Raw genomic sequence first — 26,517 nt, forward strand, 5'->3', positions numbered from 1 at the left:
CGTGGAAAAGGTTTTCTACTTGGTGCCAAGACAAGAACCAGTACCCACTCAGGGCTAGTTTTCCCTGGTTCTCCGCTATTTGTGTGAGTTACTATATTCTGGCCTGTCTTGCTCCTCCATCAAGGTTCATTTTTTTGGCCATTGCATCAAGTCTACACATGGAACCCCACTTTCACTGCATTCACATGTGAACATGTTTTTGAAGGGGGGTTGCATAACAAGTCTCCTAGAAAACAAGTGTCTCTTCTTTGGAATACTGTTCATTTGACTGTCCTTAATAAGACTTTCCTAATACTCTTTGTTGTGGTTTCTTAGTTACCTATCTGGAAGACAACAAGCCATTAAATGGCAACAAACTTACTCTTCCTTTCAAACAGTAATCACAGGTGACCTCAGGGCTGTGTCATGGGTTCTCTCCTATTTAATATATTTATTAATACCTCCATACCTCCTCTCACCATGCTAGTTTAGTTTGATATGCAGAAGACTCAACATTAATATGTACAGCCTCAGCAATAAAAAAGCTCCAAGACATTACCCAAAAATCTTTGTCCTCTGTCGAAACCTGACTCAAAGAATCAAGCCTCCTATTCAACCTCAAGAAAACTAATTTAATGTTTTTAACCTCAAAACGTTGACAAAATCAAGAGCAATCGTTTGCCAGAAAGTCATCAAGTAATACTATCACTGAAACTGTAACTCACAGTGATATTCTAGGTGTTCTAATAGATGATATTCTGAAATATGACCAGCATATACTGCACACCATTAAATCTACACACCAAAAACTAGGCTCCCTTACAGTATCAATGGATTCCTTACAGATACTGCAAGAACTATAGCCACCACCTTCTTACTGCTGACTTTCTTGTATGCCACTCATATCCTAACAAACTTAAATAATACTCAAAAAAAGAAACTTGCCTCCTAGTACAATAAAATATTTGCCAATAATCTCCTTCATAGGTATCATCAATGTCATAGCTTAAAGCAGTTAAACTGGCTTGAAGTACACAACTACCTAACATATTCACACTAACTACAGCACATAGACTAATTCATCATCCAAAAAGGGCCTGTACCACAAAACTTGTTACTACTCTACTGTCCAGTAAGGGACTTCCACTCTATTAACACATTCTTATTTCTTACAAATAAGTCAAATAATGTTGCAGGGGACTCAATCTATTTCCAGTACGTTGCAGAACTCTATAATAGTATCCCCACACAAATAAAACTCTCTGACAAACTCAATAGTTTTATGTCACTACTTAAAAAACATTTTAACCAGTCCTGCTCCTTCACATGCTCATCATAAGGTTATGACTTTGAGTTCACTCTATGATACTCTCTAAATACTCTAATAGGTTCATAGGTATTTACTAGACTAACAAACACAAGGGCCTTTTTAAGCCTAGTCATGCATCCCAAATCTCTGACAAGTTTTGATACCCTTGATAAGTGTAAACATGGCCTGGGAGATGAACCATTTACAGGTTACCTGTGTCCATTTGAGATACAGGTGCCAAACCACAGATGAATTTCTGGTTTCCCATCTAACGGTCCAAGTTACACTTAATGGGTTAGAAAGGAACTCTGCTTCACATGGATGGGGAGCATGTTCCATAGATGTGGTAGTCTCTGGGATATATACCTATCTCTCCAGCAGGTCATATTTATATCACAGTCAAGGTTTAAGTCTTTAGAATGGGTAATTGTAGTGCTGTTTGATTTGTGGATATGCAAGAGATCCATCAGATTGAAGTCTGGCAATGTCCTGTCTGCCAGGCATAGATATCCCCTCAAAAGCCTGTAGGAGACAGAATATAGGGATAAGGCCTTGAGGCTGTCTGCAGAGGATAGGTTACTTATGCCCTGTATTCTTTTAGTGAGGAACCTCTATGGATGTTCCAATTGTTGGATATGACTGGTTAGGTACATTCCAAAGGGGGCAATGTACTCAATGGTAGGTCTGATGAATCCCAATTACAATGGAGCAATGAGGTCTTTGGACTTAGATGCCATACCTTTGTTTATAAGTTTGTGCAACATAGAATGATTTCCTCACCACTGTAGACACGTGATGGTCAAAGGCTAGATTACTACCTACTATCTATTTTCCCTACTTCTCCTTTGCCTACTACTTAACTCCTCTAGAAATGACTCACTCTTCACCATTATTTCGTGTACATTTTGTATACATTGTATCTAGTTTGCACTCTTCACCATTATCTCGTGTACATTTTGTATACATTGTATCTAGTTTGCTCCCCCTGTTCTGTTATCTCGTGTACATTTTGTATACATTGTATCTAGTTTGCTCTCCCTGTTCTGTTATCTCATGTACATTTTGTATACATTGTATCTAGTTTGCTCTCCCTGTTCTCCTCTCCCTATCATTTGTACTTGTTCTGCCATAACTACCCAAACAAGACACATTTTCTGTACAACCATTGGAATTTTTTCCTTTCAACATATGACTCATATGCGAAGTTAGCAATGTACCAGTTAATGTCTCTGATTTTATAATGTATCCGTACCCTCTATATTAACTGTAATTTGCTTATCTTATGTATCTGCATTCTGAATTATAACTTTAATCTTAAAATGTAATGTTTACTATGTAAAGTTGGAGCTTTTCTCCCCGGGCCTCAACTGAAAACAGACTCCTGAGCCCAGTGGACCCCCCCCCCCAGTCATCAAACTGAAATAAATAAATAAATAAATAAATAAATATTAAATAAATGTGTGCCCGCAAGTCTTTGACTACAGGGTCAGCTCTAAGGGGTGTGTTGTCAATATGATAGTTACCATGGATGGATAACTTCCCAATGGATACTATTATGCATCTCTTGGCATTTAGTTTTAGTCCATGGCTCTGACACCAGTTGTTTGTCTGTGTCATCCCCGTCTGGAGAGCATTTGTGTCAGTGTGTGATTCAATGACAGCTCCTAATTTGCAATCATCTGCAAATTTGGTTGCCAAAGACTGCTGACACTGTCCTTGACTTCTGAGAAGTAAATGCCAAAAAGGAGCGGTCCAAGGACTGATCCCTGAGGGACTCCACTTATGACTGGCCGCTTTGTAGAGGTGGACTCCCCAATTCTAACTTCCTGGGTCCTACCTATGAGCCAGTTGGCTATCTACCTGGGTGACATACAAGTTTATACCTAACCTCTTGAATTTGTAAACAATGCCTGAGTGGGGTATTGTGTCAAATGTCTTGGCCAGGTCAAGGTAGGCAGTGTGAAAGATTTTGCCCTCATCCATTGCTTTGGTGACTTTCTCAAAGAAGTCCGCCAGGGTGAATAGGCAAGATCTGCCTTTGACGAAACTAAACTGGGTTTGATCCAATGTCTGGGCTTTTACTATATCTCTACTGATCACCTCCATGATATTTCTTTTCATGGGTTTGCATATAAGACTTGTGAGACTTATGTGTCTGTAGTTTCTAGGGTCTGCAGATGGCCCATCTTTGTGCAGAGGGATGACTGTTGCTTTTCTCCATTCATGAGGCACAAAGTCTGTTTGCAGGCTACAGTTAAAAAGGAAATTCCAGAGGCTCTGACAGGTCATATTTCATGGTATTTAAAAGGCATCCTGGGATACTGTCTGGGCACATTGATGCAGTGTCTGTGGTCTTAGAGAGAGCATTAAGGACTTGTTCCCAAGTGATAGTAGGGGGGAGTTGTATTTATGATATTTCCTGATGGAAGGTTGAGGGGGAGAGAGGGGTGAAGTTGGAGCTGAATTAATCAGCCAGGAGGTTAGCTATATCTTCTGGCTCAGTATAGGTGGCTCCATTCACAATGAGCTCTGCACACAATTGTGCATTGTCTTTGAAGTTGTGGGTGTAGCTAAAAAATGCTTTGTGGTTGTCCTGGGCCTGGGAGGCCAAACTTATCTCAAATTTGGATTTGGTAGACTGTATTTCTCTTCTGAGTTGTTTAGTTTGATGAGACTGTTTATATCCTGCTGGATGCTTGGCCTCCTAATTTTTGCACTGGTTCTCTTCCTCCTGTTATACGGCCTGTTGATTTTGTGATTCCATCATGGTGGCCTGTTTTTTTAATTAGTTCTGTGCTTCTTCCTGGTGGGTACAGCTGTCTCTATGCAGCTATTAACATGGTTGTATAGGGTTTCTGTGAACAGTTCTGCATAGGAAGCAGTATTCTCAGGGTTTAATGGGGCTTGACATTTTGACAGGTTCTCACTTAACAGCAAGAGGTTAGCCTTAGAATAGTTCCTGAATATTACAGGTTTAGCTGGGGGTCCAGGTTTTATTTTTACTTCAAAGGAGCCCATTTTGTGGTCTGACCTTACTAGGGATGGCATTACAGTATGAGGTGTGCAGCAGTGTCCCATATTAGTAAGGACCAAATCCAGTGTGGTTGCACCTTTGGTTGTTGTATTGACTATCTGGTCCAGGGAGTTTGTGTTTACAAAATCTAGGAATCTCTGTACATGTACGTTTGATGTCATATAGGATTCACAGTTAATAGTGGGGTAATTAAATTCACCCATGAATATGGTGTTGGGTTGGATGGTTAGTGTTTCTAATAAGTTTAAATACATGGCATGAGTTTCTTAGGTTCATAGGTTCATACTAGGCTATCTGCCCTAGGGCATTTATAAGCCCAGCCAGAATGTGTTTGGCTTTCGCCACCCATTTTAAATTAATTTTGCTATGCCCTTTTTCGAGGTTAGTATACTGTGCCTCTGTCTAACAGTGACACAGAAGTGATACCCGGGGTAAACCTACGATCTCCCATCCACTCATCAAGATTCCTCTTGAAGAGAGTCAGTGAGGGACTCTGCCTAACCTGGACTGGGATTTTATTCCAGAGTGAAGGGAGCCTCTGGGTTATGAATCTGTCCCTCCAGCATGTCCTATTTATTTCAGTGCTGAGGTTCAAGTCTCTCGAGCGCGTAGCTCGATGGGGTTTGGATTTTCTGAGGTGCAGCATGTCCATTAATTCCAGGTTCGACATGGCTTTATACGTCAGGCACAGATCGCCTCTGAGCAGGCGGTATGCCACTGAGTAGAGCTGGAGTTTCTTTAACCGGGCAGCATATGACATCTGTTTGAGCCCTTTGATCCACTTGGTGAGGAACTTTTGGGGTCTTTCCAGTTGCTGCAGGTGTCTGGTAAGGTACATCCCAAAAGGGGCATTGTACTCAATTATGGGCCTGATGAGGGATGAGTAAAGAGGCACGATGACCTCCCCTGATCTAGATCTGAATCCCTTCATGATTAGGTGGGCTATATAAAATATTTTTCTAACCACTTTGGCCATGTGGTTTTCAAATGAGAGATTGCTATCAACTTGGGTCCCCAGGTCCCTAATTACTTCTTCCATACATAATGGATTACCACCTATGTGATAATTTGTGGGCACTTTGTTTTTACCAAAGGGGATGACTATACACTTTTTGGCGTTTAGCTTGAGGCCATGGCTCTGGCACCAGTTGGCTGTTTCTATGAAGCCCTTTTGTAGGATGCTTGTGTCAGCTGGAGCATCGATTATGGCACCTAGTTTGCAGTCATCTGTGAACTTGGTCAGCCACAGTCCTTCCGTGTTGGCCTGTACCTCCGAGAAATATATACCAAACAAGAGAGGTCCCAGGACTGAGCCTTGTGGGATGCCACTTGTAACTGGTTTGGAGTCTGACATGGCTCCAGCAATTCTAACCATGTGGGTTCTGTCCTTGAGCCAGTTTGCAACCCATCTAGTGACATAGGGGTTTATATTTAAGCTGGTGAGCTTATCTATAATGCCCGAGTGGGGTATTGTATCAAAGGCTTTTGTGAGGTCCAGGTAGGCTGTGTGGACCACCTTCCCCTCATCAATGGCCTTGGTGACTGTCTCAAAGAAATCGACCAGATTTAAGAGGCAGGATCTGCCCTTAACAAAGCCGAACTGGGTAGGATCCAGTGTCTGTAGGTCCCCAATATCTTTATTTATGAGGTCCCTGATGATCCTTTTCATAGCCTTGCAGACCAAGCTAGTCAGGCTTATGGGGCGATAGTTTCCAGGATCCGTTGAGGCACCACCTTTGTGCTGAGGGACCACTGTTGCTGTACACCACTCTTTGGGTACATATCCTGTAGTAAGGCTGAGATTGAACAGTAGTTTTATGTTTGGGTTTAGCTCTTCTTGGAGTTCATGTAGGACGCAGCCGGGGACACCGTCTGGTCCCATTGATGCTGTGTTTTTTGCTTTGGAGAGGGCGGCTCTTACCTGAGCATCTGAGATGTCAGGAGGGGGCAGCACTCTGCTGGGATAGATATTTGCCCTTTTTGTGGGGGGGGGGGGGGTTGTGCTGAACCTGTCAGCTAGGATGTTGGCAATGTCTGTGGGTTTGGTGTATTTTTTGTAATTTTGGACTAATTCTGAGCATATCTGGGAATTCCTACCCAGGTTCCTAACATAACTAAAGAAAGCCTTGTGATTATCCTTAGTGTCCTGTGCAATTTTTCTCTCGAAGCTGGCCTTAGACGATTTTATGAGTGCCCATAATTTTTTACTAATACTGATCAGAGATGCCTTCCCTTTTTGGGATTTTGCTCTATCATGTAGTAGCTTCCTCCTTCTATTGTATAGTTTATTTATGGCTGGGGTCCACCAGACAGGACACCTGCCTTTGGAGGATTGGGTCTTGGTTTTATTTGGGATTGCATGATCCATGCATTCCTGAAGGTGTTCATAGAATGCATTTATAAAGGATTCTGCGGTCTGGGCTGTATTTTCCACAGGCCCGGGGTCTTTGAAGGATTCCACCTCGGATTTGAGGAGTGTGAAATTTGCTTTAGAGAAATTTTTCACTGTGGTTTTCTGGGCAGGGGGTGGGGTCGGGATGTGAATATCCAGTGAGATTAGTTTATGGTCTGATCTTACCAGTGAGGGATACACTTCTGGTCTGGAGCATAGAGCCCCCATGTTGGTGATGATCAAGTCCAGTATGTTTTCCCCTCTTGTGGGAGTGGTAACAAGTTGTTCCATAGCATTTGAGTTTATAAATTCGAGGAACCTTTGGGCTAGGGTGTTGGAGCTGGAGTAATGCTCCCAGTCTATGTTTGGGTAGTTGAAGTCACCCAATATAATGGTGTTTGGAGAGACCCTCATATTTTCCAGTGTTCTCAGGAAGGCCAAGTGGGGTTCCTGGGTTTGGGAGGGTGGTCTGTAGCAGGCTATAAACTGGAAGGCAGTTTTACCCACTGTTAGTTGCACATGGATAGTCTCTGTTGCTTCGCGCTGTGCCACCAACCTGGAGGTGTGGGCATCTTTGACGAATATTGATACTCCTCCTCCTTTTGTGGTTCGGTCCAAGTTTTGGGGCAGAAAAGCATGGTATGAGGTATAACCTGGTAGTGCTGGGGTGCTCTCGGGAGCCTTGAACCAGGTTTCTGTTACTGCACAGATAGATTGGTCATAGAAGGGGACCTATAGCTTGCAAGGAAGTGGTATGACTTTTACCCATGGTGATTTGAACATGGGAGCAGCTCATGTGCATTGTTATGTTTGACGAGCCTTGAAATATATTTATTTTTGATGTAACTAGAGATGCCTCCACCTTTAGTCCCTGCCTGTGAAGTAGCTGGCCTAAATATGTGGAAGGCATTATAACCTTGCACTGTTGGTATGCTTTCTGTGGCTTTAAACCATGTCTGTGTGACTGCACAGACATCAGCATTCTCTAGGGTAAAGAGAGCTTCTAGGGAGTGGAGTTTTTTTGTTTAGACTCCTTGCACTGAGCAGTAGTACCTTTAGATTGTATTGTCTTTGATTTGCTAAATTGGATGTACTTTCAGATTGGCATTGCCTAAAAAGGCACTATGCTGGAAGACAAATGTTTTAATTAATATTGAAAAGCCTAGAGGGGAGAGGTGCAGACCATCCCTGGCAAAGCAGCATGGTCTGTTGACCATCTCCTTCTATGCTGACAAATATTGCACCCACTCAGAAAGATGCCAGAAACTAAGCCAATTAGTCAATCATCTTTTGTTCATATTGTGACATCATCATTGGAGAAGGTAAAATTCTGCTCAGTGCTAGGCTCATACCAGCCTGAGACACATATTCCGAAAGCTCCATGATGTCTCTCTTCACATAGTCAAGGAAGGTACATCTCAGGTCATTTACTCCCACATGAACTATGATTGAGTCATATTGGTAATTGTGATCCAATGACCTGAGTGTATGCATAATGTGGCGTATCCTAGCCCCTGATAAACAACTGACCGTAAATTTCTACTTAGCCCGGTGTGAGGGACATCAGTGTATCTCATGATGGACTCTCCAGTGACTAGAATGCTGAATTGTGTGGTGGCTGGCCATATGGGCTTAGAGGTAGAAACAACATGAGATGTAGCTCAACAGTATGTGTTGATGTGGGTGTTGTTTTGAAAGAGTGAAATTGGGGCTGCTGAGAGTATTTATTATGTGTACTTCATCTAGGAGGTATTTGTGGTTTAGGAAGGTGACAATTGCCTCTGCATATGTGGGTTGATATGTCTGCTTTGACTTGTGCATGATGGGTGCAGCGTGTGTACTACTGACAACATTATTGATTAGAAGTACTTTAATGTGAGAGCTTTGCCTCCAATGACATTGTGTAAATACATCTCTCACATACCATATCAGTTTGAGAATTAACTGGTTGACAGTAAACATGAGACAATTTCTATATTGCCTCAGGATGGCCATATCTACCAAGCCAGTAACAGCTTTAAACAAAATACTCTTAACCTCTGACTGAAATGGCAAAACAATTTTAATACATAACTGCTGCCTGCACAATCCTTTAAGTAGCACATGGGCTTTCTCTTTAGTAACTTTCACCTCTGTAAAATCTTAGAATGTATAAATTTAACTACTGTTTGTGTATAAATGTAAATAGAAATGCAACTATTCTGTGTTTAACTAGAATTTAGGATAATGCAATGTCAGCAAACAGAACTTTTCTCCCCGGGCCTCCATTGAAAATGGGTATTACCTAGTCTGACTTTCCCAGTAAACAAAAACAAATAAATAAGTACAAACTCTTGCTCCACTTGAACCATATCTTCAGGATGACTTGAGGTTTTTAGGGAAAACAGTCTTACTAGGTGCCCTGACATGTACAAGAAGAGTACTAGAGTTACATCAGTAGAGATCATAGTGCTCAAAAACAAAGGGCAGCTCTACATGTAGTATTTCAAGTAACTTTATAATATATTAACTGTCCAGGTATAAGCCTCTGAAAATACTTCCCTCATTTTTTTTCCAGTTTTTAAATAAATAGACTTTGAGCTCCTTAAAAAATTTTATAATCATGTTTCTTTAACTAATGCTTTCCAAAACAAGAGGTGAGCAAGAGAAAAAAAAGTTTACTTCAAGAGAAAGCATTAAAGATAGAAGCCAGATACAACAGTAATGATTACCAGATGTATTAGGTATAAGGAAATGAGGAATTTTTATAGTAATTTACTGAAACACTGCCTTTAGACAGGGGAAAAAAACGGAGGAAATGAATATTTTCCACTGAACAGTCTTCAACATATTATCTGGCAGTTTTTTCATTCATCTTGCTATACCTTACCCACTTTAGAACCTCAAAAGCTACAGTATTATTGAGAATGACATATAATCTGAAGGACACTATCATAATAACAATTTATAAAGTTGATGAAATACCACTGAGGTGAAAACAAAACATATAAGCTAGCAAATAATCAGCTTTTGCAAAGTTTGTTTAAAAGAATACTGCATGAGTTGTTTGCAAATGCAACTAATGGGCCATGCCTGCGTACCCAAAAGTATGTCATATAAAGAAGAGCTGGGTCACAATTCACCAACAAGATATGGACACACACACTTTTAGAAACTGGAAAAAAAAAAAAAAAAAAAAAACTTTGCTCAAGTAGTGTAAGGCTCAAAAGCCTTGTGCCTCTCTGTTCTTCGTTTATGCACTATATCCTTCCAGAACCTTTTTCACGATTATTAGTAATCTTTGTGGTTGCTTTTTGGAAAAGAGCTTTTTTATGTATTGAAAGGATTAATACTGATGAACAAGCTGAAAAAATAGGTCGCCTTATCACATATTCCTGTTCTAATTTCCTCCTGTAGCGACTGCTGCACTGGGACTGTTGGTGATAGGTCATTCCTGTCAGTTAGAATCTTGATGAGCCATGTAAAGTACTGGCATACGAAGGTCTTTGAAACATTCGTGAAACATTACTTAAGTGTGTATAGTTTGCAAAGTATAGAATCCTCAGCTATAATTTAACTAAATCCATAATTTGCTCGGAAGTAATATTTCATACTGCAAGTTTTCAACATGGTGGATTAAGGCATGCCATAAAATTGAAAATAAACAGTTTGAATGAGAGAAAATAAAACATCAATAGCAAAGAGTAGAAATCTGATCTATTTAGTTGTAGAAGAGGTACTTTACTGAATTAAATACAACTTACACGAGGTAGAACTGTGCTGTTCCCCTTTGTAAGACTTTACACTGTTTAAAATGTACTGGTAAAGCATTGCAGTGCAGTTGTCTGTGGTCCAGTAACTGACAGCAAATTGAAACATCTTGCAGTGAAATTATGTTACTTGGTTTATGAGTTGCTGCGTCACAGGATTTGTTTCTGGAATTTGGTTTCTAACTGGGATGCTTTCTGCATGGAGTCTGCATGTCTTCCTGTGCCCATAATGTTGTTCGCTGCACTTCCATTCTTCTTCCAGATTTATGCCAATAGCTAAAAACATTTTGTTATTCTGCTGAATATTTTACCTGTGTTGCTTTTTTGTGTGAGAGTAGACATAATTAAGTATGTGCATCTATGTTTGCTAGCTTGTGACTGTGTGACCTAGTGATACTTTATTCAAATCAACTATTCCTTTGTAAATTATTGTTTTATAAAAACTACTCTTACTTGTCAACCTAATAGTGTGAGAGTTCTGGGCAAACCAGCAAATAATAGGGAAGAAAACCTCAAAATCAGTAACTGATTCTAAATAGTGTTTTATAATTTTAGAAAGGTGATAGAATAACAGGTTTTGCTTAAGGATAAATCTTCTGAAGGATATGAAATGTGAAACTCAAGAGTTTGTCATTATTTAGTGACAGCAATCCAAAAGGAGTTGCAAGAAAACCATGCATTTTATGAGGAACAGGCCAAAACTATAAGGCAATAATCAGGACATTCTGCAAAATTCTCAACAGCTAAGACATGTGGCACAAAAGCACATTCTTTATTTACCTTCACCTGACAAAGGCTAGACTCAGACATTGTGCAGATAGGATCTTAAGAATTATAAAAACATTAGAAAATGTTTAACATTTTTGAGTTTTCTGCCACCCCCCAGAGAAAATAGGCCATGACTCAGGATGAAGAACAAGGAAAAATAACAGAAGGTCAATGCTATTGTTTCAGTACACTCCATAAAAGCTATGTATTTATTTATTTGTCTGACCATGCCCTACCAGGCATCTACTGTATCCATATTGTGCCCTTAGAAAAAAATCAAACCTGGAGCTAGGTCTGGGGTGTTTAACTTTTAGAGGCAGTAACGGAATCTGGGGTTTCTATTAATGTTAAAAAAAATTCACATGGAGACAAATATATAAGTGGTTATGCTTTGTAATAGCAGGGATTAAAATGAAATATTGTACTTCTACTCAGAAGCAAGACAGTAGAGAATTTGCCTTCATAGATTTGGTTTTGGAGTCATGGGACATGCTGTCTTTAGGCTACCAGGACCCATATTTCTCAACTGATATAATTTAGGCATTGTGCTATGATTTTGTCCCTCAGATTTAAACTTATTTATGTATTTATGTTTTTCCTGATTAAGTCAGACTGATATATGTGTTTATACTTTATTAAATACAAAATTTATGTCTATACATAAAGACTTGTTACCGAGGAAAATAATAAAAATACTCCTCTTTAAGACCATATGCTACGGTTGTTAAAGGCCAGAGCTATGGCTTTTTAATGCTTGCAGGTTGACAGGTATGCAGGGACCTATCCTTTCAGAGTTTGCTGAGAACAGTATTAATGGTATTGATAAGTGCTGTCACAACAGCTGCACAGATGGAAGATGAAGGTCTATTATTAACATTTTATTTTATATTAGGTAATATAACAGCTTCTGTTTAGTTGCATGTATTGATCGTGTTAAATTACTCAGCAAAAGTAATTTCTTGAATATATTCATAATGTTGCATATAAAAAGCTCGACATTTTTACAATGAATACACATGTATCAGAGATTTACTATTATATATTAAACATGGGACAGCCAGAGTGGGCCAAACTGGGCTTGGGCATTGCTCAAGCCTCCTGAGAGTAAGCTCAGCTCTGGCTCTTGGACTGGCAAAATGAAGAGCCAGAAATGTGCTGAGCTGACATTTCCCCCCACTGTTGCATTTTCAGACCAGATGTGCAACCAGAAAGAGCTCTCTGGTAGGAAGGTCTTGTCTGTGATGGTTAATACTACTAATTGGTTAAACTTTAGACGTGGGCATTTGCCTCTGTGATGGCTTTTTTTAGGTGAATGTTCAGACCACACCTGCAGGCTCTGATTGCTCTTTTCAAGGTCTGGTCTGCAAATTAAGCATTGTGATTGGCTAAGAAGCCAGTGTGGGATGGATAGAGTGTAGCAGGAAGGCAATTTAAGCTGCCGGTCTCCTGATTTGTTTGATTATTTTCAAGGAAATTATATTTGTTGATAGTGTTTGGAGAATTTGAATTCATTAAATATTCTGTAATTTGTTCAGTAGTTTCCGAAAACCTGCAAGAAAAGGCTCTGTTAGCCCAAGAAGTTCATGAGATAACATGAACAGCCTTAACTGAGCTTCATGGATTGGCCAGATGTGTGTACTGTTTTGCTAGATAAAGAGCTGCTTCCATGTGGACTGGAGTCATATTGGATAGGCATAAATTGTTTTCTCTTTTTACTTTCTAGAGGACATGCTGTTGTCTTTCGGCTTTTCCTGGTTAGGAGTCGCCACAGCGGAACTCCAGTCCAGTAATGATTGGCAGTAGATTTTCACAAATGCCGAGATGCCAGCTCGACGTTCAACTTCAACAAAGGCACGCCCACTTACGCATGTCTTTCGAATGTCCACCCAACCGTGGGGAGGACATGCAGACTCCACACAGAAGGCACACCCTGCACTCCAGCCGAGAACTGAATGGGAGAACCTCTTGCTGTGAGTCAACAACGCTACTGCTGCACCACCGCGAAATGCTTTCTGGAGGACATGTAATAGTATTTATTTAAAAGAAACTTGCTGTCGTTAGAGGTGGATGAGCTACAGGCTAAATTGTAAGTGTATTTAGTGAATGATGTACTCTATTTAGCAGAGATAGAGAGATAGACTGTAGACTGAGCTTGTTTTTTAAGAAATGGACTTTTTATTTTCAGTGCAATTTGGGCTGTTACTGTAGCCAGTGCAGTCAATGGTTAGGGATAGAGAGGTGAACAAGCTGCAGGCTTAGCTCTGTCTTTGTTATTTTTATTTAAAGCAGTAGGTATGTTTTTAAACATGCAGACAGCATTTTAGCTGAAATTATTGAAAGTGTTCCTCATTCACTTATTTTCTCCTGTTGGGAGAGGTAGTGTCCTATACTGTTCAGATTGACGGTTGAGAGTTGTGCAGAGAATTGCTCTATTGATTTTTTAAATAATTTGTTAGAGTGATTGGAGGTAGGTGAGAGAATTGGGTCTATATTAGAACACTGAAGTTTCAAAACTTTGAATGTTCTAAAATCGAACCCTATTTAGCGAAAGCTGAAAATATTGAAGCAACAGAAAACCAATTTTTTTCCTAGGGAAAGAATTTGGTTGTCCATTTCTGTTACTTAGGTATTTCCAGCGTTGTGGTGGAAAGTTACGGGTTGGGTTCAGGTAAATGAGCGATTGAGTGCGGGTTAGGTATGTATGTGATTGTGTGGACGTGAGGGTTAGGGCGGGTTAGGTGAGTTAGGGTTAGGGCATGGGTTAGGTATGTATGCGATTGTGTGGACGTGAGGGTTAGGTGAGTTAGGGATAGGGCACAGATCAGGTAAGTGTACGATTGTGTGGACATGAGGGTTAGGGTGGGGTAGGTGAGTTAGGGTTAGGGCGCAGGTGAAGTGAGTGTGCGATAGTGACGGACTTTAGGGTTAAGGTTTGGGTTAAGGTAAGTGGATAGTTTGTGGTGTGTGTATAGTTTAGTGTAGGGTTAGGTGTAAGATTTTAGGTGTATGTGTGTGGACTGCTGTTTGTTTGGTGTGCTTGTGTTTTGTGTATGTGTTTTGGAACAGCAAAGTTTTTCCCTTGGAAAAAAATTGCTGTTCTGTATGTTCGATGTTTTCAGCTTTCGCTGAATAGGGTTCGATATTAAAACATTCAAAGTTTTGAAACTTTGATGCTCTAATATAGACCCAAGAGAATTGACTGTTGTGTCCATTAATTCAGTGATGAGGAGGAATCAGGGGTAATCCAAGTGTGAAAAACAAAAGGCACTGAAATATCTGTTTATTTGGCATGCTGTGGTTGGGGGAGCATCTGCATATGTAAGAAAGCAAAGTTGGAATACATTAATCATTGTTTCATATCTCTCAGCTGCTCCTTATGTCTTAGTCACTAAATAATGACAAGTGTTTGAGTTTGGACTTCATAAAATTCATGGCAATGCAAACCCTCTTTTGTAGCAGCTATCAAGTGTATAAGAGCACCATATTTGGCTTTGTCCCTGCTTCTTGAGCTAATTGGTCTGTTTATACCTTTAACAAAAGTTGACATCACTGGTACAGAGAAGGTGGCTGTTGATTGGGTGGAGACAGTATCAATGCCCTGTATTTTCATACACAAGTTAACACTGTCAATAACCAACATATGATATGTCAGGAGGAAGGGGTAGTGTTTGTGTCTGTGAATGCCAAGTTAAAATACACCATAAATGTTTCACATTCTTTAGAAACAGTCAAGAAAAGTAGATGGAGCAAGTGGTAAAACATTTTGTGTGGAAGGCAGGTGGGTTTTGTTGAAAGAAGTTAACAGTCAATTTGGAGTCTTAGGGGTAAACAGTGCATGTGTATGTGTGTGTGCATGTGCATGCATACAGCATCATAGCTAGGGCAGGTTAAAGAGCTAATTACTTGGGGCGCAAGATTTTGGTGGTGGAGTGCTATCAACCCATCCCAATTTAATGCAATACTGGCTTTTAAATGCTGGTATTGGATTTGCAATCAAATCCGAGCACTGTAGCACTCTGTGCTGGTCTAAATTGCAGCAACTGTTTTTAAAAGTAAAAAAAAAAAAAAATCACTTTTTTTAACTAAACCCTGAGCATTTTAGCGCTCAGTACAGGTAGGGTAGAAGGTTCGCAACTGTTTGCAATATTTGTAACAAACAGTTTGCTACAGTTTAAAAATTTTTTTTTTTTTTTTTTTAATAAAATGTGTGAAGGAGGGGCAGGGCTATGGATCTGGCCACCTAGTTAGTGTGCCCATAGAAAGAATGTCCTTTTTATTTTTGTTCTTCATTTGGAGGAACTGGGGGATGGGGTGATACTGGCACAGGACACTGATTGAGCCAGCTATGCTTGTGTGTTTGTGTGTGTGTGTGTGTGTGTGTGTGTGTGTGTGTGTGTGTGTGTGTGTGTGTGTGTGTGTGTGTGTATGTATGTGTGTGTGTGTGTGCGTGAGTGAATGTGCGTGTGAGTGTGCTTATGTTTGTGTGTGAGTGTGCGTATGTGTTTGTGTGCATGTGTGCGTGCGCGCACGCGTGTGTGTGTGTGTGTGTGTGTGTGTGTGTGTGTGTGTGTGTGTGTGTGTGTGTGTGTGTGTGTGTGTGTGTGTGTGTGTATGTGTGTGTGTGTGTGTGTGTGTGTGTGTGTGTGCACATGCATTTGTGGACATAATTGGTGCTCAGTGCTGCTTTTTTATTCTCTCCTCTTTGAGCTCTAGCTCACCAGTTAATTGGCTCTAAGAGTGAAGACAAAGCTTAGCGTTGGATTGGCTCTTTTTCAAAATTCTCAGGCTTACCTACCTCTATTATATGTGTGACATACAGTTATAAGCAGAACTATACTGAGAATTATAATGAAAATGATCTATGTGTTATCAATGTGGAAAAAATAATGCATCAAGTATAAAGCAAAAACATACAAGCTAATCAAATCTGGCACCTGGGATATACAGAGGGGTACAACTAAAAAACGGAAGTGTTGTTATGTCCACTTATGATGTCTGTTAAGCAACATATGTATTGGTATGTAAAGTTCAACAGAACTCATGGAAACAAAAAAAGAAAAAATTATCTGAGAATGTAGAAAAAATGCATCATGGAACACTTATATGAACAATGTGAAATGATTAATTTGGAAGCATCATAGGGACAGATCAAAACTAGTATATCACTAAAGAATACTGTTGAGTCTTTATGCAAAGAGAGAACTGCTCCATTGCTGTTTAGAGGGAAAATTCATATTGCCCAGATGACCAAGGTCTGATTAGCAATCCAGGCAATGAAAAAGTTGTAAAGGAATAGGTTGGAGTGAGTGACTTATTCTTGTTTACCTATTCTGTGGTAGGAGTTGATATGGGTTCTGTTACAAAAGGAGCTCATGCCAAACCATACGTTCATAGGTAGGTAATGGGCTATCAGCCCAAAGGCATTTATAAGCCTAGCCGGAATGTATTGGCTTTCGCCGCCCCCTTAGATTAGTTCCCTGTGCCTCTGTCCAGCAGAGCCACTGAAGTGATCCTCGGGGTAAACTTCCTGTTTCTCATCCAATCATCAAGGCTTCTCTTGAAGAGTGTTAGTGAGGAGCTCTGCCTAATGTAGACTGGAATCTTGTTCCAGAGCATGGGAAGTCTCTGAGACAGGAATCTATCCCTCCAGCATGTCCTATTTATTGTTGTGGTGAGGTTTAGATTCCTAGAGCGTGTGGCTCGAGGGGATATGGTTTTCCTTAGGTGGAGCATGTCCATCAATTCTGGGTTGGACATGGCCTTGTATGTCAGGCAGAGATCACCTCTGAGTAGGTGGTATGCAACTGAGTACAGCTGGAGTTTCTTCAGTCGAGCTGCATAGGGCATCTGTTTGAGGCCAGTGATCCTCTTGGTGAGGTACTTCTGTGGTATTTCCAGTTGTTGCAGATGTCTTGTAAGGTACATCCCAAATGGGATATTGTACTCTATGATGGGTCTGATGAGTGATGTGTAAAGGGGCACAATGACCTCTTTTGATCTGGATGCAAACCCTTTTGTGATTAGGTGGGCCACATAGAAGGATTTTCTAACCACTTTGGCAATGTGATTAACAAAAGAGAGATTACTATCTACTTAGGTCCCCAGATCCCTTATTTCATCTTCCTTATTTAGGGGGCGACCACCTATGTGGTAATTTGTGGGTACGTTGTTTTTCCAAAGGGGGTGACTATGCACTTTTTGGCATTTAGTTTGAGGCCATGGTTTTGACACCAGGTATATGTCTCAGTGAGACCCTTTTGAAGGATGTCTGTGTCAGCCGGAGAGACAATTATAGCCTCTAGTTTGCAGTCATCTGCAAACTTGGTCAGCCATAGTCCTCCTGTGCTTGCCTGTACCTCTGAGAAGTATATGCCAGACAGGACAGTCCTAGGACTGAGCCCTGGGGAACATTACTTGTAACCTGCTTAGAGTCAGACCTAGCTCCTGCAACTCTTACCATGTGGGTTCTGTTCATGAGCCAGTTGGTAACCCATCTCATGATGTAGGGGTTTATGTTCAGGCTGATGAGCTTGTCTATAATACCAGAATGAGAAATGGTGTTAAAGGCCTTTGTGAGGTCTAGGTAGGCTGTGTGGACCACCTTTCCCTCATCTATAGCCTTGGTAAATGTCTCAAAGAAGTCCACCAGGTTTAGAAGGCATGATCTGCCCTTAACAAAGCAGAGCTGGGTAGGGTCCAGTGTTTGGAGGTTCCCAATGTCTCTGTTAATGACATCCATGATGATGCACTCCATAGCCTTGCAGACCAAGCTAGTCATTGTGGAGCGGAATAACTGTTGCTGTGCACCACTCTATGGGCACATAGCCTGTGAAAAGGCTGAGTTTGAACAGTGTGTTTAGGTGAATGGTTAGTTCATCTTTGAGCTCATGTATGACACACCCTGGCATGGTGTCTTGTCCCATTGATGCTGTGTTTTTGGCTTTGGAGAGGGCTGTTTTAACCTGAGTGTCTGTGATTTCAGGGGCACTACATTCATCTGGTATGGTTATGGGCCCTTTTGGGGGTGAGAGGGTGGTGACGTTTGCACTGAACCTGTCTGCCAGGATGTTGGCGATATCAGTCAGTCAGTGTACTTTCTGCCATTCTGCACTAATTCTGAGCAGATCTGGGAATTGCCACTTAGATTTTTGACATAGCTAAAGAATGCCTTGTGGTTATCTTTGGAGTCCTTGGCAATTTTTCTTTCGAAGCTAACCTTGGATAATTTTATGAGGGATCGTAGTTTCTTTCTGATACTTATCAGGGATGTCTTGCCCTCTTGGGATTTTACTCTTTTCCATACTAGTTTCCTCCTTCTATTGTATAGCTTGTTTATGGTAGGGGTCCACCAGATGGAATTCCTTTTCTTGGAGGAGTGAGTCTTGGTTTTGCTTGGGATAGCATGATCCATGCATTCTTACAGGTGCCTGTAGAGTGCATTAGTAAATTATTTTGCAGCTTGGGCAGCATTATCCTTTAGCATGGGGGATTTGAAACTTTCCACCTCAGTCTTAAGTAACATGGTTTGCTCTTGAAAAGTTTTTCACAGTGGTTTTTTTGACCGGGGGTGGGGGTTGGAATGTGGATATCCAGAGTGATTTGTTTATGGTCAGATCTAACCAGCGAGGGGTTGACCTCCGTTTGGAACAACAGTCACCCATGTTGGTGATGACCAGGTCCAATATGTTGTCACCTCTGGTGGGGGTGTTGTCCAGTTGATCCAGGGCATTTGAGTTTATAAATTCTAGGAAATGTTGGGCAAGGGAGTTAGTACTTGAGTAGTTCTCCCAGTTAATGTTTGGGTAATTGAAGTCACCCAATATCAGGGTGTTTGGTAGGACCTTTATGTTTCCCAGTGTTTCCAGAAATGTGGAATGGGGGTCCTGAGACATATTGGGTGATCTGTAGCAAGCTACAATTTGAACTGCAGTTCTGCCCATTGTTAGTTGTACGTGGATGATCTCTGAAGCATCATGCTGTGCCACTAACCTGGAGGTGTGGGTATCCTTGATGAATATGGGTACGCCCCACCTTTTGTATTTCAGTCCGGGTTTTGTGACTGAAATGTATGGTATGAGTTGTAGCCTGGTAGTGCTGGGGTGCTCTCTGGAGCCTTATATCAGGTTTCTGTTACTGCACATATATCAGTTTTCTCCATACTGAGGAGTGCCTCGAGTGCATGCATTTTGAGGTTTAGACTTCTGGCATTGAGTAGCATTACCCTCAGTTTTTTGTTACTTATGCTATTTACAGTGGTGGGTTTGTCTTTTGAGCCTTGCCTAAAGAAGGCACTATGGGGGTGGCAAGAGCCTTGACCAGTATTCGAAAGCCTAAGGGTGACAGGTGCAAGCAGTCTCTAGCGAAGCAGCGTGGCTTGGCGAGCATGTCATCCCAGGCTGACAGACACTGGATCCCCTTTGAATGACACTAGAAGCTTAGCCAATTGTTGAAATTGATAATTTTTTCTTTATACCATGGTATCATTTTGGTTTGGGCAAGATGCTACTCAGGGTTAGGGTCATACCGGCCTGGGCTATGTGATCAGAGAGCTCTTCCTTGTCACTTTTCATGTAGTCCAGGGAGGTACGGCTCAGGTCATTCACTCCAACATGGACATTGACAGAGTCATACCTGTACTTGTTCTGGAGTGACCTGAGTGCTTGTGTTATGTGGCGGATTCTGGCACCCAACAGGCAGATAACAGTAACCTTCTTCTTGTTCAGCCTAGTGAGTGGGACATCAGTGTGCCTGACTATAGAGTCACCTATTACTAGTGTGTTGGGTATGTTATTTTGCCTTAAGGGCTGTGATTGCATGGCACACTGGTTTTGTGAAGTATGTGTTTCATGGCTTGTGTTGGGGGGAGGAGGTTGCTTGGATGTCTGCTTTGGAGGTCTCTGTTGCTTTTGCAGATTTTTATTTAGAACCTCCGAGTATGTTTTTGTGTATTTATGTGTGTTTTTTGCCAGTGCTGGTTTCATAGGTCTATGTGAGACTGGTGGTGTGATGCAAGTAACTCCCTTCTCCTCTTGACTGTCTTGTCCAGTCTTGGGTTAAGAGAGCTTAGCCTCCAGTTTGGCTGTAAAATTGCATCTCTCGCATGTATTAGTGTTTGGTGGTAGGAGGAGAGGGCTGACTGTGTACCTGAGGCAGTTGCAACATTTCCTCAAAATGCCCAGATTCACCAGTTGGACCGGACAGTACACCTGAAACTGCCCTTTGGACATGCCTGGATAGGTACAGTGAGCTGCTTTACTGATTGGCTAGTAAGGTAGAATAGAGAGCCTTGTCCTTCTCTACAGTATAGGGGGGTCTAGTGCTAAGATTTATTATTGCTTGCTATGAGTTTTGACAAGTGCTGGGCTGAGAAGTGAATGGTTTGAGTGCTTAAGTTGAAAGTTTGTCTAGTTTCAAGGGATAAATTGGAGAGTAGACTTTGTGGAGTCAGAAATAGTTATACCCTAGCTAACCGGCGCTGCCCGGCACGTAAAACTGTGCTAATGTGGGTTTTATAGCAGGGAAATGAAAGAGACACAAATTAGCCCAACATGGCCAATAAACTACTAATTTCTGGGCTGAAATCTCTCTTCCAGGGATAGATAGGCTGCTCAAAGCTCCCCTCTCTCACAGGTGAACAGAGAAACTTCCTTCTATCCAAGTAAGGTATGGGCAAACACAGAAACTTGTAACACAGCCCTGCATTCAGCACTAACCTGAAAACTGGGCTGTACTAGCTTAGAAAGGTGGGAAAACAAGTATATATATATATTTTTTTCAGAAAATAAAGCAGATGCAATTAAAAAAAAAACACTTTAAATGCACAGAAAGTTAAACAGGTAATTTAAACACAAAAATGACTTTGTTAAAGTGCAGGCAGTAAAACAAGTACAATATATAGCTGAAACAAGCTTTTTTAAATCACAGACACTCTAAAAAAATCTGAGTTTTGGGCAGAATTAGATAAAGGCAGCAAGAAAATGCAGAAAAATGATACTTAATCACTCCATAGCCTCTATTTTGTCTCTCTGCTGCTGTAGAACTCTGCAGGGCAACAGGCAGGAGCTTGCTGAGGTGTATACAAGCACAAAAACCTTGTAAATGCTGGTTTTATAGCAGGGAAATGAAAGAGAGAGAAATTAACCCAAAATGGCCAATAAACTACTAATTTCTGAGCTGAAACCACTCCTCCAGGGACAGATACATTGCTCAAAGCTTGCTTCTCAAACAGGTGAACAGAGAAACTTCCTTCTATCCAAGTAAGGTATGGGCAAACACAGAAACTTGTAAAACAGCCCTGAATTCAGCACTAACCTGAAAACTGGACTATACTAGCTTAGAAAGGCGGGAAAACTAGTGTAGTGAGTGTGTAGCCTACAACAGTTAAACAGGTAATTTAAACACAAAAACAACTTTGTTAAAGTGCAGGCAGTAAAATAAGTACAATATGTAGCTGAAACAAGCTTTTTAAATCACAGAAACTCTAAAAAAATCAACGTTTTAGGTGGAATTAGCTAAAGGCAGCAAGAAAATGTAGAAAACCAGAAGGTATCATAATGGAGGCATAATATCAGAAAATAGATGCTCACTCTGTTCCTTGGCAAAGTGGGTACATGGTCCTGCATAGGAACCTAGTTAGCATACTTTGCTCTGTGCCTGCAGGTGAAGATGGAAAAGGCATATCATTTAAAAAGATATCTCCTGACTCCCTTCAGGATGATAATGTATGATTTTTGAGCCTTCTCTTTCATGCTTGGTGTCTTCAGATGTAAGGAAATTGAGGGAGAACAAAAAGGTCACTTGAGGGTAGGAATCATAGAATAATCAGAAGAAGACCATGGGGAAAAGAAAAAAAAAATAGTTTAAAAAGTCCTGTATCTATTGAGCAACAGTGGATTTTTTAACTTATTGGGCAGAATAGAAATGATGTGGCAGGAGAAGACTAACAGTTGCCTTGGGCTACTTGAAATAGTCATGCATACTGGATAGGCTCAATTTTTTTTTGCTCTGCTGTGTGACTTATGTTAAATAAATTGCCTTTATGTCATAGTCATAATTTTACTGATACTAACCACACAGTACTGTTATAGAAGGTCATAGTTCCATTAAAATGTAAAACAAAACCAAATTTCATTGATACAAATGTAGATGAACGCATATATATTACTTAATATTGCCAAACAATTCTAAAGTAATAAAAAAAATGGTTTGTGCTATACTATAAAATTAAGATGAGAAATCAAATCCTAAATTATTGAAATATTTATTTTTATCTTTAAGTTGTGTTTAAATATTGTTTATACTAAGACGCTTGCATTATATTTTGCATCTGAACATACAAAATGTAGACTTTTGACATATACATTTTACACATGCTTACTCTATCACATTGATAAAGCCTAAACACTGTGGGGATTTCTAGGAAGGATACGAAGAGATGTTTGGTATAAAAAAGCCAGATTTTTTTAAATATTTAATTTACCAAGGATTCTTATATTTCTAGTTCAGATATTATTAATGGGCAGTAGTATGCAGATGTAAGAAGATTTCCTATGTTACTGGCACACCTGCTGAAAATATTACTAACAGTGTTGTGGCTATGAGACTACATTTAAATTTCTTATTTATTATTACTTTTGATATTAAATATTCACAGCTTCATCCTGATGACTCCTAACATCATATTATTTTAATGAATCTGCATTACAGTATATATAAATAATTCTGACAAATGCAAGCTTCATGTATGTTTATGTCAGCACTAAAATGTTTGCATATCCCTTCAGGAAGTAGCATTAAAATGCTACTTCATGGCTATTTATTTTTAAATATGTGGCAGAAATAAATCTAGAAAGTTGGGGAATATAGTTTATGACTGCAGTAAACAGTTAACCATGATAAATGTCAGCATTATTTAAAATGATGAAAGCGTAATATTGACTACTGGTTTCCTGTGCTAAGCAAACACCCACAATAACTGGATAAAAATAATTCTCATCAAAGAACGGTGCATAAATTCTGTAGCAATAAAATGAAGCAGTGCAATACATTGGAGAGCACAGTGAATGTGAGCTTGTGCAGTAGTATATGTATGTCTCTTCTAGTAAATAACATTTAAGACACTAATGTAGCAGATGGCAATTATTAAATTGCTGAAATTTGTGTTTGAAATTTTAGGGTCCTGAAAATGCATGTCAGAAATATTGGGTAATGGTTAGTTTAAAGATGAATGTACCAATGAAAAAACAGTGTTATTAATAAATCTCAAGAGAAATTACTGAATACATCCTTCAAAGATTTTTCCTTATCCACATTAGTTTTCCCTCTCCATAACTTTTATTAAATTGTATTTAATTATGTATAAAAAAGGTTTAAAGATTACATTTTTAATGTTATTACTGTTTTTCTCTAAACCAACTCTACATGCTGCTGAACTGACAAATAACAGAAAATCTGAAAAAAAAAATATTTTGTGGCCGAATACTCTTCTGTGTTTTACATTTTGAATTTCATCTTTAGCTTCAGTTTCCTCTAGATGTTTTTAAACAAAAGTTATAATCAACCATAAACTAAAAAGTTAGTTAAAGCAGATCATATAAAAACCATAGACACGGTGGTGCAGCGGTAGCATTGTCGCCTCACAGCAAGAGGTTCTCCTGTTCAATTCTTGGCTGGAGCACCTTCTGTGTGGAGTCTGCATGTCCTCCCCATGGTCGAGTGGTGTCCAAAAGACATGCGTGAATAAGCGTGCCTTCGTTGAGGGTTGGGCATCGAGCTGGCACCTCGGCACCATAAAAATCTACTGCCAATCATTAGTGGACTGGAGTTCCACTGTGGCAACCCCTAACCAGGAAAAACTGAAAGAAGAAGAACAAAAAAGACAAATACAGTATTCTAATAGCAGAAGTTTAGCTTGCAGAGTACAAAGCCAAATGTTGGGGGTGGACTAAAATTTGAGGTAAAACACTTAAAATAAAATCAGACCTCACTTTGAAAAGCCACTTCATACTTATAACTTTTAAGTGACATGAGGAATCTTGCCAAAGTAGGGTACTAATAAAGTTACTATGGCAATATGTTTTATATCTGCAGGGTTGGAAAGAAAATGGATCACATACCAGATGTTTTTATGCTCACGTGTACAATCACTAGCAGCTGCTAGGAAGCTGAACTCAAGACTCGATAGTGGCAATATGGCATATCCAATCCTTCAAGAAAGAGGACTGAAGTCATGAACAGAGAGGGAACCTAGCCTAAGAACTTTGAAAACAATTCTATATCACACTGAGAGCCAGTGCAGATTAGGCAGGGAGGTGTAATATGCTGTTAATGTACAGTAGAAATTGTTAACCTGGCCACAGAGTTGTGTGTCAAATGCTTAAGGTCGAGCTTCAGGTTAGGAAGTCTCAGGATTAATGCATTGCAGTAATCCATGAGGAACGATAACAGGACATGGAGCACTACTGAGAAATCATCTTCAGGTAACAGGCAGTTGATCCTGGAGATATTCCTTACGTAGAAGGAAGAAGAATGCACTATGTCAGACACTTGGCCCCAAACATTCTATGTGACTTTCTAAAACAGCAACAACACCTCTGCTTTCATTTTTGTTTGTAAGCTCTCCTGTGACTTTCTAAAGTTTCAGGAAACTTGCACTTTTATTTTTTTTGTTCCTTTTTCTGGCTGGCCAGAGACAATACTGTCTTGTAGCCTTATTAGCCAATTAGCATTCAGAGTCACTGTCAAATGTTTCCATAAGACAGTTAGAGCTGATACATCAACAATTTGTGTGTCTTTGCATGATAATGAGATTCCAGGAGACTGGTGGAACAGTGACTCCATAGATATTCCATGTTTGGTCTTCATTAAGTTAGCCTCTGTATTTTAATGTTTGCACTATCATGAGGGCTGTGGAACTAAACATTGTATTTAACATTCAAGACTGACAGCTTGATGGTGATCATGTTTCCCAAACCAACTGGAGTCCCTGTAAACCCGAATAATAATAGACCATCTCATTGCTTCAGGTGGACCTGAAGGTTTATGCTAAGGTTTGAGATAACTGATTAGATTAAGTTATTCTGAAATTCCTGTGTCACCTGGGACTAATAAAGGGCAAGCAAAGGGGCCCCAATCTGATTTGGTTGTGAGTACATATGCAAAGATTTCCCAGAGAAGCAACATCATTAATATTAGCCTTCCAACTAGACTTTCAGGAAGCCTTTGAGTCAATCCAGTGGATTTTTTTTTTAATTATATGGCATTTTATCAACTCATCATACCTGTTCTACATTCATCACCTTCCAGACGTGTCACTAGACTATTCTTCTTCTACTCCCATTCTGTATTATTAGGTAATACATGTTATATGTACTGTACTTGGATGTCTCTTAGCCAGGGTCTCCATTTCTCCCTGTGTTGTTTTTTTCCCTCCCTTAGAGGAGCCTGTCCTCACACCCTCTCTAAATATTTAATTGTAGTCCTAACATTTCCAATACCAAGAGGCCTGGGGTATTTCCACTTTCTATTTATTGCTTTTTTTGTAATCAACAGGCTCAAGTAAGGTGACTATTCTTCGGGGGGGGGGGGGCACAGTTTCTTCAGCTACTCCCAGTAAGAAAAATTGTTCTATCGATAGGGACGGTATTGGCAATACTGCCCTGAGAAGGTCCTGAACATTTCTTTAAAATTCCTGTTATTTTTCACACACCCCAAAATATGTCTCCATGTACCCTGCTCTGTCTGCTCACACCGTTACCATTTCTCTGAGGTGCCTAACAACAGTGATCACTGTGAGCCTCTGGGTATGATGTTTAAACTTAAAGCAGCAGGTAAAAGACCCTCATATTCTCAGTTCCCCACTCATATGAAACCCCTGCATGGCCCATTACTGATATTTCCAATCTAGGTCCTCTTCTGACTACTGTATTTAATTGGAGTATTTTTCCTCCTTGATTCCTAGAGGCCTGTTCTTCTGTATTTCTCTGATTACATGTCCTGATGAAAGTCCTGCAAATTAAAGACAAGCCTAATCATACTCTGGAGTTGCCTAAATGGCACCGAAAAGCTTGTGCCTCCCCCTTCCTCACTTACTAATTTATCAGCCAGATTTTGAAACAAGTTAATGCCAACTGTTTCCATCCAGGATCACTTTTTTTAGATTGCATTTTCATATTTAGGGCAACTTGGATAGTAGTCAGGTATTGAAGTAAATCAGGTGTCCCCAAAGCTCCAGCCTCCTGTGTGAGAAGTAATTTATCCCAGCTGTCTTGACTTTGCACCTTCTCAT

This window comes from Protopterus annectens, chromosome 1.part1, assembly GCF_019279795.1.
Source record: "Protopterus annectens isolate FY-2018-M chromosome 1.part1, PAN1.0, whole genome shotgun sequence".
Taxonomy (NCBI): Eukaryota; Metazoa; Chordata; order Ceratodontiformes; family Protopteridae; genus Protopterus; species Protopterus annectens.